This window comes from Arachis hypogaea, chromosome 13 (genome assembly GCF_003086295.3).
Source record: "Arachis hypogaea cultivar Tifrunner chromosome 13, arahy.Tifrunner.gnm2.J5K5, whole genome shotgun sequence".
Classification (NCBI taxonomy): domain Eukaryota; kingdom Viridiplantae; phylum Streptophyta; class Magnoliopsida; order Fabales; family Fabaceae; genus Arachis; species Arachis hypogaea.
The window spans coordinates 85,083,575-85,090,796 of record NC_092048.1 but is presented as its reverse complement, the minus strand read 5'-3'; the positions used below and the strand labels follow the sequence as shown (position 1 = coordinate 85,090,796).

Sequence of the window (7,222 nt, the reverse complement as noted above, 5' to 3'; positions counted from 1 at the left end):
CTGTTTTCGTTCTCTATGCTTTATGTTTATTTATGTTTGCGTCTGTACTACATGATCATTAGTGTCTAGTGTCTATGCCTTAAAGCTATGAATGTCCTATGAATCCATCACCTTTCTTAAATGAAAAATATTTTTAATCACAAAAGAACAAGAAGTACATGATTTCGAAGTCATCCTTGAAATTAGTTTAATTATTTTGATGTGGTGACAATACTTTTTGTTTCTCTGAATGAATGTTTGAACAGTGCATATGTCTTTTGAATTTGTTGTTTATGAATGTTAAAAATTGTTGGCTCTTGAAAGAATGATGAAAAAGGAGAAATGTTATTTGATAATCTGAAAAATCATAAAATTGATTCTTGAAGCAAGAAAAAGTAGTGAAAAGCAAAGGCTTGCGAAAAAAATTGGCGAAAAAAAAAGCAAGCAGAAAAAGCCAAGAGCTCTTTAAACCAAAAGGCAAGAGCAAAAAGCCAGTAACCCTTTAAACCAAAAGGCAAGGGTAAAAAGGATCCAAGGCTTTGAGCACCAGTGGATAGGAGGGCTCACAGGAATAAAATCCTGGCCTAAGCGGCTAAACCAAGCTGTCCCTAACCATGTGCTTGTGGCGTGAAGGTGTCAAGTGAAAAGCTTGAGACTGAGCGGTTAAAGTCGTGATCCAAAGAAAAAAGAGTGTGCTTAAGAACCCTGGACACCTCTAATTGGGGACTCTAGCAAAGCTGAGTCACAATCTAAAAAGGTTCACCAAGTTATGTGTTTGTGGCATTTAGGTCTCCGGTGGTAATACTGGAAAACAAAGTGCTTAGGGCCACGGCCAAGACTCATAAAGTAGATGTGTTCAAGAATCAATATACTGAACTAGGAGAATCAATAACACTATCTGGATTCTGAGTTTCTATAGATACCAACCATTCTGAACTTCAAAGGATAAAGTGAGATGTCAGAACTGTTCAGAGGCAAAAAGCTACTAGTCCCACTCATCTAATTGGAGCTAAGTTTCATTGATATTTTGGAATTTATAGTATATTCTCTTCTTTTTATCCTATTTGATTTTCAGTTGCTTGGGGACAGGCAATAATTTAAGTTTGGTGTTGTGATGAGCGGATAATTTATACGCTTTTTGGCATTATTTTTACATAGTTTTTGGTATGTTTTAGTTAGTTTTTATTATATTTTTATTAGTTTTTAAATAAAAATCACATTTCTGGACTTAACTATGAGTTTGTGTGTTTTTCTGTGATTTCAGGTATTTTCTGGCTGAAATTGAGGGACCTGAGCAAAAATCTGATTTAGAGGCTAAAAAAGGACTGCAGATGCTGTTGGATTTTGACCTCCCTGCACTAGAAGTGGATTTTCTAGAGCTATAGAAACCCAATTGGTACACTCTCAATTGCGTTGGAAATTAGACATCCAGAACTTTCCATCAATATATAATAGTCCATACTTTGCCCAAGTTATGATGACGCAAATTGGCGTTTAACGCCAAGTCTTTACCCTATTCTGGCGTTAAACGCCAGAAACAGGCTACAACCTGGCGTTTAACTCCAAAAAAAGCCTCTACACATGTAAAGCTCAATGCTCAGCCCAAGCACACACCAAGTGGGCCCTGGAAGTGGATTTCTGTACTATCTGCACTTAGTTACTTATTTTCTGTAACCCTAGCTACTAGTTTAGTATAAAAATAACTTTTAGAGATTTATTTGGCACCTCATGACATTTTACATCTGAATTTGTATCTTCTACGGTATGAGTCTCTAAACCCCATGGTTGGGGGTGAGGAGCTCTGCTGTGTCTCGATGAATTAATGTAATTACTTCTGTTTTCTATTCAATCACGCTTGTTTCTGTTCTAAGATATTCACTTGTACTTAACCGTGATGAATGTGATGATCCGTGACACTCATCACCATTCTCAACCTATGAACGCGTGCCCGACAACCACTTCCGTTCTACCTTAGATTGAGTGTGTATCTCTTAGCCTCTTGGTTCTTGATCAGAGTCTTTGTGATATAGGCTAGGATTATTGGTGGCCATTTGATGCCAAGGCATCTTAGGCTAGTTTCACTAGCATTTTTTTGATAGTTTTAGATGTTTTATGCATTTTCTTGAGCTTAAAGTAACCAAGAATGGTTAAAAGAAGAACAAAGCAATGAACCATCCAAACAGTATGATTTTGATGCAAATTCCATGAGTTTTTAGTTATATTACTTGAATGCTATGAATGGAAGATTTCTCATGAAATTTTGCAAGACTTTGATGCAATTGTTTGGATGATTTCAGGGAAGAAGAGGCTAAGCAAGGAAGCAACAAAATCAATAAAGGAAGCTTGAATATCACATGTGGAATTTAAGTTCCAGTTTAAGCCTAAACTGGAGCTTAAACGCCAGAATCATGAAGGCTGGAATTGAAGTTTAACCTCCAGTTTAACCTTAAACTGGAGGTTAAACGCCAGAATTAGAATTCCAATCAGGAAGCACTTCCACGTTTAACCTCCAGTTTAACCTTAAACTGGAGGTTAAACGCCAGAAGTGAGAAGGGCACCAAGGGGGGCAGTTCCACGTTTAACCTCCAGTTTAACCTTAAACTGGAGGTTAAACGCCAGAAAGGGGAAAAGCACCAGGGAGCCATTTCCACGTTTAAGCTCCAGCTTGACCTTAAACTGGAGCTTAAACGTGTTCGACCAAGTTTCTCCTCCAGGGTTGCTTTCTCCATTTCCACGTTTAAGCTCCAGTTTAACCTTAAACTGGAGCTTAAACGTGTTCGACACCTCCAGGATGGCTTTCTCCTCTTCCACGTTTAAGCTCCAGTTTAACCTTAAACTGGAGCTTAAACGTGTTCGACCTCCAGGGCTGCCCTTCCTATCTCCACGTTTAAGCTTCAGTTTAACCTTAAACTGAAGCTTAAACGTGTTCGACTACATGACTCTCCAGGGCTGCCTTCTTCCATTTCCACGTTTAAGCTTCAGTTTAACCTTAAACTGAAGCTTAAACGTGCTTCTACAAAAGGCTTCACTGGAAGTGTCTGGCGTTTAAGCTGCAGTTTAAGCTTAAACTGCAACTTAAACGCCACTCTTGGAAAAGGTTTCTGGGCCAAAAATATTGCGGTTTAAAGTTAGTCTTTGAGCACAAACATTAACTTAAACTTACTCTGGCATGAAACCCAATTGAATATCATGGGTTATGGGATTGGGCCTGAAGGATTGATGAGTCTGAAATTTCAATTTGTTGAGTCATGTATTATTATTTGATTATCACTAAGTTGGCTCAATGAATGTTACAGAATTTGGATCAGCAGCCTCATCAAGATTATGGATCATAAACCCAAAGCAAAAGGAAAGCAGGGAGAGGTCTCAAAGCCCAAGAAACATAACAGAAGCTCAATATAGAAAGTGTATAAATAGGATAGAATTTAAGTTAGGAAGGACTTTTACTTTCATTTTTAGCTAGTTTTCATATCTTTGTAATTGAATTCAGAGCTATGACTCACTAAACCCCCTTTCATTGGGTTAGGGAGCTCTATTGTAATTCAATGAATCAATAATAGTTTATCTTCTTCTTCAATCTTTTCTCTTGAATTTTGTTAGAAAGCCTCTCGATCTAATTCCATTGGGTAGTTGTCTTGGGAAAGAAACTACCCATAATTGGAATCCTTCGGAACCTTGGGAAAGGAATGGAGGATTCATGCTAGAGAAGCTTTCTCACAGTGAATTGGATTGGGGTTTGGATGGATATTGTGACATGTAATCCTACCAAATTGTGGTTCATGAAACTGTGTGGTATAATCAGTGATCGAGCATCATCTCTTCTTATGAACATTTAAACCAAGGGATTGGGAATTTGTTTGTTTTTAGAGAGAATTGGTGAGCCAAGGGATTGGGATCCAATCATATAAGATTGTCAAGCAAAATTCAATGAACGCATTGCTTGAGGAAGAGATAAACATGTTTTGATTCGGAGATCTCAATATCTCCTATAACCCAATGAATTCCCCATTTCTGATTTCCACTTTCTCTTTACATTCTGCAACTCAATTCATGCAATCACCCCCATTCCCTTTTAATTTCAGCAATTTAGCTTCTGCTCTTTAATTCATGCAATTTAAGATTCCGCCATTTAAATTTCTTGTCATTTACGTTTCCCGCCTATTTTACATTCCGCAATTCTCATCTAAATCTTGATTCCGCTCAACTAGAACACACTTCTAATCCGAATTGCTCACTCAACCAATCCTTGTGGGATTCGACCTCACTCTATTGTGAGTTTTTACTTGACGATAACCGGTGCACTTGCCGGAAGGAATTTTGCCGATCGTGCAATTTCCTAAATTGTAGCATAACAAGTTTATGCGCATCAAGTTTATGGCGCCGTTGCCGGGGATTGGTTTTCGATTGACAATTCTCAAATTGGAAGTTAACTAGATTGAGCATTTTTTTTTGTTTTGATTAATTCAGTACAAGTTACTTGTTGAATTTTAATTTCTGCACTCTGTTACATGCTTTCTTTCTTTATGCCTTTAAATTCAAGCAACTAACTCACTGACTCACTAACTGTTTGAATTAATTCCTCAACTGCTCTAACCATACTCTTCCATTAACCAAGAGTATTTCACTTGTTTGTTGCCTGTGCTGTGTTCTTGCATGACAGGTAGGAGAGGAGAGACATCAACTCCTCCATATACCGAACCAGAGAGGACCCTTCATAGACTGAGAAGGGAAGCAAGAGGGAAGAGAGTACTGGGAGAAGAGGAATCTGAAGGAGAATCTGAGGACAATTTTGAGGAAGCTTTAGATCTCAACATGGATAGAGAAGTTCACAACCATGAGAGAGCTGATGGAAACAATGCCATTCCTGAGAGGAGGGTTCTTAGTTCATACATAAACCCAACCTCTGGGAATTGTGGTAGCAGCATCCAGAAACCACCCATTCAGGCCAACAATTTTGAGCTCAAACCATAGCTAATATCACTTGTGGAGAATCATTGTTCATTTGGTGGAAGTGCTAATGAAGACCCAAACCAACATCTCACAAAATTCCTGAGAATTTGTGACACTGTGAAGTCCAATGGAGTCCAGGAAGATGCATATAAACTGCTTTTGTTCCCATTTTCACTTAGGGACAAGGCAGCTAAGTGGCTGGAATCATTCCCAAGGGGGAGCCTAACAACCTGGGATGAGGTGGAAAGCAAGTTTCTGGCACGTTTCTACCCCCCACAAAAGGTCAATAGGCTTCGATCTGAGGTTCAGACTTTTAGACAACAAGATGGTGAAACTCTCTACGAGGCATGGGAGAGATTCAAGGATTTGACAAGGAAATGCCCACCAGACATGTTCCATGATTGGGTGCAATTGCATATTTTCTATGATGGACTCTCTTATGAATCAAGGAAGGCTGTAGACCATTCATCAGGAGGTTCATTGAACAGGAAAAAGACTGTGGAAGAAGCCATTGAAGTGATTGAGACAGTGGCTGAGAATGAGTACTACTATGCATCAGAGAGGCACAACACTAAGGGAGTCATGGAGCTGAACCATGTTGATACAATTCTAGCCCAAAACAAGGTGTTTGCCAAGCAACTAGCAGAGCTTACCAGGCAATTAGAAACAAAGCAAGTGGCTGCAATACACACACAAGATCAAGAGGAAGTAAGCATTGAAGGAGGTGATTGGGAAGAGGCCAACTATGTGGGAAACCAACAAAGGCAATCATATGATCCACATTCCAACACTTACAACCCAGGATGGAAAAATCACCCAAACTTTGGGTGGGGGAACCAACAAACCCAACCACAAAACCACAAACCTTACAACCACAACCAACATAACAATTCCACATACCAAAACTCCAACCAAAGATCATACCAAGCCACACAAAACACTTACTCCCAACCATCATATCATGGCCAAAATAATCAACCTACCCAACTTAATCCGAACCAACAATTTCAAGATCAATTAAACCGGATAGAAGGAATGATGGCAACCATGAGTCAAGACATAACCGAATTGAAAAGCTTCAGGGATGATGTGAGAGCTACCTTAAGAAACCATGGTGAAAAACTCAAGAGGATGGAGTCTCAAGTAGGAGAGCTATCTCAACAGGCCCCCAAATCAACTGCAGTGTTCCCTAGTGACACAGAAAAGAATCCTAAAGGGGAACAAAAGAGAGTGAGATGGGAAGAATGCAAGGCCATCACCATATTGAAGGAAGTTTCAGAAGAAGAAGGAATCAGGCCCTCAGAGCAGGAGCCAGAAATCTTGAAGGAAGGTGTGGAAGAAGTTAAGCAGGAAAGTGGAACTGAGCAAGCCAAGGAATTGCAAAAAGGCATGCTGGAAATATACCAACCAAAAGCACCATTTCCTCAGAGGTTAGGAGGAGGTGAAAAAGGGAAAACCTATTCAAGGTTTTTAGAGACATTTAAGTCTCTCCATATCAATATTCCCTTTCTTGAGATTCTCCATCAAATGCCTACACACATCAAGTATTTAAAGGAATTGTTGAGCAAGAAAAGAGTTTTGAAGGGAGGACAAACGGTAACAATGAACAAAGAATGCAGTGCCCTCATCAAGAAGGACACAGTCTCTAAGAAAACAGACCCAGGAAGTTTTCATATTCCTTGCATCATAGGAGAAACAAAAATTGACAGAGGATTCTGTGATCTAGGAGCTAGCATAAATGTGATGCCTCTAACTCTTATGAAGAGGCTACAACTGAATGAGGTGAGATCCACTGATGTAATCATACAACTGGCTGACAAAACTCAGAAGCAAGCTGAAGGGGTGGTTGAGAATGTGCTGGTGAAAGTGGGAGATTATTACTTCCCCACAGACTTTGTCATTTTGGACATGGAGGAAAGCTACCTACACCCTATCATTCTGGGAAGACCATTTCTAGCCACTACTAGAGCGCTCATAGATGTAGAACAAGGAGAGCTAATTCTGAGAATACACGATGAACAGCTCATTTTCAAAGTTTTCAAACCTGCATCTGAGCCTGAACCAGAATCTGAAAAGCCTAAGGATGATAGTAGCCATCTGTGTTTGGAGGAAAGTAATCCAGCAGCTGAAACTCTAAAACAGTCCTTGGAAGGCAAACAAGAGTTGCAAGAGTTAAAGCCACAAGAATCAATGGAAACAGATCAGAAGGATCTTCCTAGCATAAGGGTCAATGAAGAAATCCTCAAGAGAAAGGGAAGAATGATAGGGAAATTACCAAGAGGGTGGAGAAACA

The 7,222-nt window shown here is 39.5% G+C and overlaps 1 non-coding gene across 1 annotated transcript; it reads right to left on the bottom strand.

The window, feature by feature from the left end:
• Positions 1-5,217: 5,217 nt before the first annotated feature.
• On the bottom strand, positions 5,218-5,321 carry LOC112738675 (small nucleolar RNA R71). Its single transcript, XR_003169621.1, has one exon. It is a non-coding gene; the product is annotated as a small nucleolar RNA R71 (small nucleolar RNA).
• Between the last annotated feature and the right edge of the window lie 1,901 nt (positions 5,322-7,222).